Consider the following 11,759-nt stretch of genomic DNA (forward strand, 5'->3'; position numbering starts at 1 on the left):
CTCACTGGGCCTTCCCCCCCCCCACACCCTCCCCAGAAGCACGTGGAGGTTTCCCGGAAGTTTAGCCAAGGAGAAAGAACCCGGCTCTCCTCCACAATCATAGATTGGTTTGGGCAGCAAAGAGTAAATTACTGTCCCGGAAGTGCCCTCTAGGATTTAGGGCGGTGTAACTCTATGATAAAACCCTGGGATTAGAGCATGGCATTCCCTCCCACTGTCAGGGGCCGCCCCACTCTGAAAGGCTAGCGAAATTGTAACCATGGCAACAGTGGGACTTGCCGTTAGGGCTCTACTCAGAGATATTACAGGCTCTCAATTTAAATACATTTAAAATTTTTGAAGAGAAAAAAACCCACCTTTATTACAAAGCCCGAGACAGTCTTTAAGACACTAAATCAAACTTTCATTCACGAAATATTTTTTTTGAGAAACTACCATGTACCTGGGTAGGTAGAAATGGGGAATAGCGAACAAAACAAATTTCCCGGCACTCAATGTAGCTTGCATTCCAGTGAAAAGAGTCAATGAGTCAAGACAGTGAAATTTAGAAGGGGAGCAGGAACTCAGTAACCAAAGTAGTGTTTTTATGCAATTAATTAAAAAAATAAGTGCCAAAAAAAAATCCGTGGTGAACAAAATACCAAAGTTAAAAAAGACTGGATTCCCCTGTATCCACCCATAGAGAAAAGAATAATTAACTATGAAAAGGGAATGCTTTGGAGGAAGAGTGGTTGCACTTTAAAATAGAATGATCAAGAAAACCCTCATCTAGAAAATGACATTTTGGCAAAGACCTGAAGGTCTTAGAGCTATCTGGGGGAAGAATGTTCTAGACACGGGGAATAAGTGACATATCCTGAGGAGGGGTCTGTATGTTATGGAACTCCAGCTAACTAATAACAGCTATAGCTTACTGAGTGCCTAAAATGTACCAGACCCAATGCAAGAAGCTCTCAGCCCCCAGCTGCCAGGAACAACATCGTATGATCAGTGGTTTACCAGGGGCTGAAGAAAGTCCTGTGGGACTGCAGGGAAGGAGGGCTTCATTGAGGAGGTGAGCTTTGAGCTGAGCCTGAAGAATGAGTGGGGTTTACCAGGACAAGAATGGTGGTGGGAATGACCAGGCCGAGAGACCAGCAGGACATTCAGGCAGGGAAGCAGGAAATGATGAGCTGGTGTGAGGGAATCATGGAGTGCCATAGGGTTTCCATCTCTATCTCTCTCTGTTCCTAATATAGTGCTTGACACACAGGTCAAAGCAGTGGTTCTCACCTGCACTGCACTGGACTCACCATGTGCCCCAGCCCCTCAACCCTGTAATGCCGGGTATCAATCTGGGGTGGGCCTGAGCATCAGTAGCCCTCCAGATGTTCCTAATGTACAGCCTGGGCTAGATCTGCTGGTCTAGAGGAAAGGCACTGGACAGTCTGTTGGGCCATTGGGTGGCAGGAGGTGATGTCAATGCATGTCATCTCCTTGGTCCTACAGTGGAGGAAAATAAAGCTTGGGTGGATCCCCCGACTGACATCTGCCGCCCAGCCAAGAGACCAGGCAGAGGCGGGCTGGACCTGAGCTCCTGTGCTCTAAGAATGTCACTGGGCCTCTCCAGCCCAGCGCTATAATCCAGGCTTTCCCCAAGGAGTGCAGTCCTAAAGGTTTTACTGAGGCAATATTCCCCACGCCTCCTTTCTGGGAGCAGGAGATGAATCACCTTCAGTATCGGCATCCACAGGAACCTTACATTTCTCCCTGCTCCCATGCACGTTATTACATCCCTTCCAATCCTGGAAAAGCCAGGCATCCGTCCCCTGCACCCTGAGGTGTTAATTATTTCTCAATTAGCAGCTCCCAGGCTGTAGAGCATGGTGGTGTGGAGAGGCCTAATGACTTGCCATGTTTATACACCCCCACATCTTCAGAGCACTTTACCAATGGTAACTAATTAATGTTCACGACCCCCTTGGGAGGCAAGTGGAGAACTGCTGCATTTTACTGTGGGTTTGCAGGAGCCTCTGCAGCCTGGAGCCAGCCATGGACAGAGTAGATGTGCTCCCCACTGAGAAAGCCCAGGAGTGGTGGAGACCCAGAATCTAGCCCTATCGCCACGGCAACTTCCAGTGTGACATTTCAATCCATCACTTGATCAGCTATTTGCTAGGTGTCTTGATTTACAGAATTCATTCATGATTAGAACCCTACAAGTTCCCTAAAACAGAAAAGAAGAACTCACAGAAAGAAATTCATTCATTCATTGTCATCAAAAACAAAAGGAGGGGCATCTGGGTGGCTCAATCGGTTAAGTGTCCGACTTCGGCTCAGGTCATGATCTCACGGTTTGCAGGTTCGAGCCCTGCATCAGGTTCTGTGTTGGCAGCTCAGAGCTTGGAACTTGTTTCAGATTCTGTGTGTCCCTCTCTCTCTGCCCCTCCCCCGCTCATTTTCTGTCTCTCTCTGTCTCAAAAATAAATAAACTATAAACATTTTTTTTTAAAAAACAAAACAAAAGGAGAGCTAAAGGACTCCATACCCCACGCCTGCCTTGGTGCCCCCACAGACCTGAGGACACACTTAGAAGTCTGTTTCTACTGGCCAGTGGTCAGACATGCTCTTTTCGTATCCTTTATTTTTTTTTAAAGTTTATTTATTTTTGAGGAGAGAGAGAGGGGGAGACACAGAATCCGAAGCAGGCTCCAGGCTCTGAGGTGTCAGCACAGAGCCCAACACGGGGCTTGAACTCATGAACCACGAGATCACGACCTGAGCCAAAGTTGGATGGTTAACCAACTGAGCCACCCAGGTGCCGCTGCATCCTCATCCTTAACCAGAGAGCCTGCCCAAGTTGGGGATTGGCAAAGTGTTTTCTTTTTGTCTGTTGTTTTAATATATGAATGAATGAATGAATGAATGAATGAATAGTTTGTCTTTCCCTAAGGTTGGAGTTCTTCCAAGGACACACTGAGTCATTCCTTCATCCAGAGCCCATGGCCCTGGTACAGAGGGGCTCTAAGTATGTGTTGAATAAACAAGTGAAGTCAGAGCTCCTAGTAGGCTCCCTGACCTCAAGTTGCTCATAATCTCTGGAAGAGACTGCCTCTCAAAGTATTGGTCCTCGCATCCTGTAGTCAGAAGTTGTGAGGAGGGGAGCTCAAGACCTGTACTGCAAGGGGACAGAAGTGGGATCAGGGAGGGCTTCTTGGAAGAGGAGACACAAAAATAGATCTTGAAGGATAATTAGGCGTTTCCCAAGCTGACAGGGTGAGGATAGAAAGATATCGTAGTCAGAGGGCAAGCAAGTGACTGCTGGCTATGAGGAAGAGTGCTGAAATAGTCTGGCAGGAGCCCAGAGAACCCCCAGGCACCACAGAGCACAACCAAAAAGGCAGTGGGTGCCAGTGTACCAGTGCCTGCTGCAACAGGTTGCGAGTTTCTGGTCATCTTTGAGGCTGGTGGAATTTTTTTCCTGAAGAGTGATATTCTTTGGCCCAACACACATACACCTATTTGAGGCTCAGTGCCGACGACTCCTCCTCTGAGAAAGTCCCTGGGCATTTTATGTTCCACTCTATGGCATGTATTTGTTATAATTTAAAAACAAGTATGATTGTCACTCCAGGAAGACGGTTGTTTCCTTTGCTGAAGACGCTGGCCAGCGTGAGGACCGGCCTATGGGAAATGGGCTTGAACTCAAAAACAGTGAGATCATGACCTGAGCTGAAACCAAGAATCAGACGTTCAACCAACTGAGCTGCTCAGGGGCCCCAGTGGCAACGCATTCCTATCAAATGCATCTTGACCCATAACCATTTTGTGGGAGTGATCACCCAAACAGACCATTTCTGGTTGGCCCGGTCCTCTCTGTCTGGAGGCTCACTCTTCAGGGCCTGGGTCAAGGGCATGCTGTTAGGAACTCTGCCTTCAAGTCCCCAATGGCAAGGACTCTCCCTCTCTTGAAACCCCTCAAAATTGTGTCTGTGTCTCTCAGCTCGCCTGTCCCCTCTTGAGGTGACAGCTGAGTGTGCCACGTGCAGTGGGACAAACAGACCTGAGTGCAAATCCTCACTTTCTTGCCCACTTACCATGTGCCCTTAGGGGATACGCTACCTTCCTGAGCCTCCCATGCCGCAGCCTTAAAATAGCAGTGACATCTTTCCTGTGGAGCTGCAATGAAGATGTGCAGGGCTCAGCATAGCATCTGGTAGAGACTCAGGGTTCCGTCGCGCTTGCTATTATTATTCTTATTGATGATGAAAGTGGCTGACGCGATGGCTGGCACACAGTAGGTCAGCAGCCCCTACAAAAACTCCATCTCTCCGCCCAGGCTAGACTGTGGGCTCCTGGAGGGGAAGGGCACACATCCTGTTCGTTTCCAGCCTTGCCACGGGAAATCTGTTCACGATGTAAAAAGGTTTTGTTCTTTTCTGCACATAGTCAATCTCAATACGTATTTGCCAAATCAATGTCTTTCTTTTTTTTTTCCAAATAGTTTATTGTCAAATTAGTTTCCACATAACACCCAGTGTTCATCCCCACAAGTGCCCTCCTCCATGCCCATCCCTCCTCCCCCCCACATCCATCAGTCCTCAGTTTTTGTCAGCATTCAAGAGTCTCTCATGGTTTGCCTCTCTCCCTTTCCCCCACCATTTCCGCCCTTCTTCTCCCCCTTGGTCCTCTGTTAAGTTCCTCCTAATCCTCCTATACGTGCACACATATGATATTTGTCCATCAATGTCTTTCTGAATAATTCCCTCAATTCCTAGGAACGCCTTGTTAAAGATGCAACAAAACAAAATCGCAGCAATAGTTCCTCTGGCAACCAGTTAAGTCATTTCCGAGCACCTGCTTCCGATGGGCTCTGTAGCGCACCGGGCGCGGCTGCAAGCGTGGGCATGATTTCAGCGGTATATCCGGTCACTGTCATCTGGGAGGATGAGGGAATTGGGTTCCTTTCAACAGGCCTTTGCCGAATCTCTCTGGCGCACTGTTTGGGTTAAGGGTGAGTGGGATGAGGTAGAGCGCGTGTGCCTTCCGAAGCTGACGGTTTAGAGGGAAGGAGGCGGCATCCGGATCCGAACAGACCTGGGTTTGCTTTCTAGCTCCCACACTTGCCGGCTATGTGACCTGGGGCAAAAGACTCGACCTTTCTGGTCTTTGGCTGTAAGGCCCTGGGGTCAGTAACCTCTTCAAAATGCTGTGTTAGAGCAAGCAGACAACATTGCAAAACAACTTAGCAAACTGAAAGTACTGTATGAATACGAGCAATAGAAATATATTCAGACCATTCTTTTGTAAGATTAACTGTGTAATGAGATGATGGCTTTCAGGTAATTAAATGAGATTATGTATGCAAAGCACTGGAAGGGTGTCTGGTACATGGTATTCAATTCAGGATTAACTATCGTTAATCCCTCAGTGTGGGCCTCACGTCTGCCAGTCCTCCAGCCCTGCAGCTCTTTCTCTGCCACGTCCACGTGGCTCACTCCTTCACCTCCTCCAGGGCTTTGCTCCAATGTCACGCTCACAGCCAGGACTTCCTGACACCCTGAATTTTCAGTGCAATCCCCACCCCTTCCCCCATCACTCCTGATACTCTCTCTCCCTGCTTTTTTCTTCATAGCATTTATCACCATTTAACACAGTAAATATCTTACCTAGTTTTTGTATTTGCCTAGACCAGTGGACACCAAACTTCTTCGGGAAAGGCCCAGACGGTAAATATTGTATGCTTTGCAGGCCATATGGTCTCTGTCACAACCATTCAACTCTGTTGTAACACGAAAACAGCCTTATATACTTGTGAACAAATGAACGTGGCTGTGTTGCAATAAAACTTTATTTACAAAAACAGGCAGTAGCCTGAATCTGGCCTGTGGACCATATTTTGCCAAGCTCGGGCCTAGATCATTGGTTAGCACACTGCAGATGCTTAATAAATATTTGTTGCATGAACTAATTAGTGAATAAATGAATGAATGGAGGAGCACAAGACACCTGGTCCAGTGGCTGGTACACAGATGGTACTCCCTATTTTATACTTAATAAATACAAGATGGCCTATGATATATTATATTAGAGGTACAAAATAGTGCCCTGAGAGAATTGAGGTGGCAGAATCTTCCTCTCAGGATGAGGGAGGACTTCGAAAGTATCTAAAGCTGGGCTCCCTTGACCTTGAGTCAAGGATGCTAGAGCAAGTGATCCCAGGAAACACTGGAAGGGAGGTGGGGCGGTGAGAGCAGGAAGGGCCGGAAGTGAACACGGGATAGGGTAATGGACTAGCAGTTTCCTGCTGTGGGCTATGGGGCATCGATCCCAACAAGGCCACAGGGAGACTGTGGAACATGCTTCAGAATTATCCTGTCGCCCCCATCCCACTCCTGCTCATGAGGCTGGGTATTTACCCTCCAGTTTCCAGTGCCCACTGGTTGAAGGCTGTTCCCAGAGGCACCGAGTCCCCAGTGCTTCCAGTCAGGTGGGGAGTGGCGGGTGCATACAATGGGAAAACCTTAGCAGGTGCCTGGTGGGTGAGGGGAGAAGGGAGCATGCGCGGGCCTGGCAAGGTAAATATGTGCCATCTTGCTTAGGACATGGTTTCAGGTCTTTGATGCCCATGGCTAAGCCTCATGGGGACCCTTGCTAAAAGCTGTTCCAGCAGACAGAGAATGTCTTCTGTCCCTTGCACGGAGATGAAAAACGCTGTGGGAAGGACTCTGATTAGCCCAACTTGGGTCAAGTCAGCGTTTGTGGTCCGGGGGGCAGGATATGATGACTGGCAGCCCTCTGCCTCTGCTCAGAGTGGGAAAGGAGCCCAGGAAGAAGAGGTGTGATGTCCCCAGCAGGGCAGGGTGCTGGGCAGAGGAAACAATAGCTCTATCTCAACCACAGTAGGGATGCTCCTATTTCTTTTCCTTCATGGTTGACAAATAAAACCCACAGAGGAGCTGCCCTTTAATGAAACAATTTACACGCCAAAAGAGAACCAGCCCCATCACAGAGCTATTGACTGTTTTGGAAACGTAAACCGGAAAAAATGTCTTCAGATTCCGTAAGTGGTCTGTTTATAGAACAACATATGTGAAAGAGGAGAAAGTCCTCTGAGGCCCAAATAGTTAAAAAGCCATTCACCTGTCATTCCAGGTAATGCGGAAGGATCTCAGGAAAGTTATCGAACCTCTCGGAGCCTCAGTTTCCTCATCTGTAAAATGGCGACCCTGCTGATGGGCTTGCGTGGATTAAATGGGGAGGAGGTGTGTGAGATGTCCTCCAGAGCGACTGGGCCATGGCAGGTTCTCAATAAGTAGTTTCAATGGTGATGAGGCTGACAATGACCTTCTTTGACTTCCTGGGGGAACTTCCCTGCCCACCCCCAGCCTCCCATCAAATTGTTCCTCTGTGGCCACTTAGGTGGAGACTTTCCCTATCTCCACAGGAGTTTTGTCTCACAGAGGACATCCTCCTCCTCATCACAACCCTAGGGAGGTAGGAAAGGTGCTCCGGGGAAGTGGACATAGGGGGGGTGGCAGCAGACTCGCCCCTGTGCAGCCTGGGGTGGCTGCCTGTGGGGGAGGGGCTGGGGCAGGAAGGAGCTGGCCATTAGGGTGCCCGCTAACTAACTCGGCCAGCAAGGCTTGCCAGTGACTTGGCCCCACGGAGCACAGCTGGAGCTGGAGTGGGGAGGGTTTCTCCCTGGAAGCATGCCTGCAGTACCAGGGATCTGTTTCCATCTGCTCACTTTACTGCTGAGTTGTAAAGTGCTCATGTCATTATCCTCCCCTTCCTTAAACAAGAAAAAAAGTTAACCGCCTGAGAAAAGGAGATATTTCACTTCATTTGGCATCCAGCCACCATCCACGGCACAGGGTGCTCCCTTGGGGCCTGATTAGGGCTGAGGAGGAGTCTTGTTCTGTTCTGCTTTCAGCTGCGAGCACCCACTCGGTGCAGGCTTGAGGCTGGGTGCCAGCAGCCAGAGGCTGGGTCAGGGCTCGGCCTGCCCACTGGCAGGGTCGCCATTCACCCTCTGAGCATCTCAAACACGCTCATGGGTGCCACAATAGGGAGAATGGGGGCCAGGGGAAAGTGGCTTGTTCAAGTTCACCTGTGTGGCCTCTGATGGTGAACTTGATAGTAATACAGAAAAGAAGATTTCAACTCAACAGCAGGATGGACTCTGATGAAAAATGGAATGATTCCTTCAAGGTAGTCAGCCGCCTGTCCACCAGAGGCATGCACGTGGTTCAGACACCGCTTTCAGAACACTCTGTTGAGAGGAGTTCTGATCTCAAAGGAGAGGCTGGAAGAGGTGATGGCTGATGTTCTTTCCAACAGCGAGATTCTAGGAACCCATAGCTGAAAAGTCTCACCCGTTGTCACAATCTTTAATATGCCTTGCTCACATGGGCTGAACGGGAGTTTCTGGCTGCCTGATGTTGGCTGCTAGACCCAGAGGAAGGAGTGGGCAGGCAGCACGGTGTGTGATTCATCTTCATTATTCCGATTATGGGGTCGTTAAGGCTTTTACTCTGCAATGCTCCCTCAAGGAACTCCTGCTGCTTCAGCTCTATGACTGTGGTCCTCCCAGCCACGGAGTGGACAGAGGTATTCTGCAGGGCTCAAAGGTGTAATTAAATAAAGATCACCCACCCCCTAGACTCCTCCTGGGGGACTTCCTTACCTGGCCTTAGCAGTGACTTACCGAACAGGCGTAGCCAAGGGCCAGGTTCCAAGCCCCAGGGACTGCCATCTCGGGGAAAGGCCACTAATGCAGGATGAGTATGACTGCTGTGGAGGGGGAGGGGTGGGCCAGCAGTGCCAGCTAAAACCATCGAGAACTTTCCATTGATCCTCCAAAGTCCCCAGTGGCCCACAAGGTGCTCCATAGCCTGCTCTGCCTGGCCTAGGCTGGGAGCTTCCTGAAGGCAAAGGCAGGGTCTATTTTGGTCTCCATTGTAGCCCCAGAGCTTGGCACTATGCTTGGCATTTGGCCAGTGCTTGGTAAGTATTTGTTGAGTGAATGAATGGAGAGCCTATCGTCTTCCTGGGCTTACCAGAAATAAACTTGGCAGAAGAGGCAGCTAGCTCTGAAAGGGCAGAGAGAGCTGGCCAGTGAGTCTGGAGGTGGGGCTTGGGTGTGTATCTGTCATCAATTTGTTGCTTGACCATGGTCAAGTCCTGCTCTCTTGCCTCAGTTTCCCAGTCGCAGAATTGGGGAATTGACAGAAGGTGGCGAGGAGGTGGCAAGAAAGCCCATGCTTTCTACTTCAGCTCTAGGCCTCAACGTTCTTTGGGCTGCAAATCTGGCCCTAACATCAGCCCTCAAGGACATGGTGACAGAGTCACCTGTTTGGGACTGAGGTAGCCATGTCACTGCTGTGACTTTCCTCAGGTAGGCGACTAACCTGAGCCTATCATGTGTGCTAAGCTCTGTGCAGGGCCATGGGGTGGAATCCAAGGTGGTTACTAATGTAAAGATTCCAGAGTTGAGTATGGAGCAACAGACATGTTGAGATACTTAGGACCCAAGGAGAGAGGAATAAAGGTAATGCAGTGGGGGACGCAACACCCTGAAAGCAATCTGTGCATAAAAGAGAGTGATTGATGAGAACTGGGAGGCTTTGACAAGACTCCCTGGAGGAGGCACCTTTGAGCCAAGGACTTGGGATAGAAATCACAGGGAAAAAAAGCCAGCAGTGGAATAGTACATACAAGGGCGCAGAGGTAAGGCAGTTTGGGCAGGGAGACCGGTACCTGGCAGGGAGGGGGCAGGGCTAAAGTGATAGTATGTGCTGACGATTACAGGGCCAGCTCTAGACCACCGAGGACACATCTTCCAGGGAGGGCTTTGTCCCAGGAGGCAGCAAACAACAGGGCAGATCTGGTCCCAATCCTGGCTCTTCCCATTTTTATCTGTGACCTTGTTCAGTGGCTGAGTGTCCTCATCTGTAAAATGAGGATTATAGTGCCTACTCCTCAGGGCTCGCGAGGAAGTCGATGGGGTTGCATGTATGAACTTGCACCTAGGAGGCAAACCCCAGAAATGGGGTGTCCTTTCTCTTTTTGGCTTCTGGCCAGTAGGCGGATACCCCTGCAGGAAGCTCTAGTGTGTGTATGTCAGTCATTTACAGAGTTAGCTATGAATGAGATCAGCAGAAAGGAAGTTTATGGAAAAGGCTTGACAGGAGTAGAAGGCGATGGAGGAAGGTGCCTAGGTGGCTCAGTCAGTTAAGCATCCAACTTTTGATTTCAGCTCAGGTCATGATCTCATGCTTTGCAAGTTCAAGCCCTGTGTCTGGTTCGGCGTCTGCCTGAGATTCTCTCTCCCTCTTTCTCTGCCCCTCCCTCACTTGCACATAGTCTCTCTCGCAAAATAAATAAACTTTAAAAAAAGAACATTATCCTAATGGATATCAGAGTGCCCCATGTGACAGGTGACACATAAACCCTTAACACAGAAACACATAATGCTTTTGGTGTGAATCAGTTTATTGGTATTTTCCCATACCTGAAACATGCTGCCAGTAAGTTTAAAGTACGGGGGGTGGGGAGGCTAGGAGGTGTGACTTTGGGCAAGCCACCTCCCTCCCAGGGCTGTCAGTATTGCCATCTACACACGGGACTGGAATGTGTGATCTCTAAGGACAGAACTTCCCAGTCAGTCCTCCATCGGTCACTGAAAACATGAGAAGCAGTGCAGGGGTGGCTGGCCTACCCCTGGTAAAGTTTGAGGATCAGGGATATGAACAAAGCAATGAGTATCGCTCACTCTAAAGAAAGGAGAAAAAATGCAAAATAAATCACAAACCATTATGGGGCCCCATAATGGGGTCTTGCCATTGCCTTTGTGAATAACGAGCATTTGCGGAGTCTGGAACTTCAGGTGCAACTGGCTCTTGTACTTGGGGCCACAAGAATCCAGCATGGCCATTCTAAGATTTACTGGCAATTAGAGCCTACGTCTTTGACAATACAATTCTGCATCTAAGATTCTATGACTCCAAGTCCAATAGTGTAAAATCCCAAGACTTTTTTCACTCTCTTGTGGAAGGTTCAAGACTCGGTGCAGGGTGGCGCTTCCTGACGGGCGGGGACGCTAGGTTCTAAGAACAGGGAAGCCGAGCAAAGATTGCATTTGATGGGCTCTATTTCAGGGGTTTAGGGGCCTTTCGGACCAAGCTCACAAAGGATGAGGCCTGCTGGAAGACTGCGAGGCAGGTAGGAAAAAGTCCCGAGCAGTCAGAGGTGTAGAGTTGCTCTTATCTGCCCCTCGTCTGCTCACCGCGCAGCTCTGCCCTCTGCTCTAACACGGTTTTTTCTGGCTGCAGGACCTGAGACCCACCCCAGTCAATGTATGTGAAGGGGCATTATTACAAGGGTAGAGCGTGGCTCACGGCAATCCAGAGACAGGAACTCAGGCCTCAAGGACTGTGCACGGGGACTTAATAGCCGCCAAAATGGAGGGCATTACCTTCTGTATCTTGCATGCATCTTGCTTTTTCTGCATATTTGCACCATTCAGTGCCTCATTAGGCAGTTCCAGGTGGCCTCTCGCGTCTGCCCCGGCCTCCCCGGCGGTCCATAACCGGCCCTCTGTGCCGGGCTAGGTAGGCTGGACCACCCTGGTTGCTCAACGCCCCCAATTCCCGGAAGAGAATCTAATTGGCTCTGCTCAGCAGCCAGCCTATGGCAGGGCGGGCTCGTTTTGAGCGCCCAGATCCGGCCCAATCAGCTGGAGGTGGGCCCTCGGCGGGGCGGGGCCTCGACGCCGC

The sequence above is a fragment of the Crocuta crocuta genome, unplaced genomic scaffold, assembly GCF_008692635.1.
Source record: "Crocuta crocuta isolate KB4526 unplaced genomic scaffold, BGI_CrCroc_1.0 scaffold168, whole genome shotgun sequence".
Taxonomy (NCBI): Eukaryota; Metazoa; Chordata; class Mammalia; order Carnivora; family Hyaenidae; genus Crocuta; species Crocuta crocuta.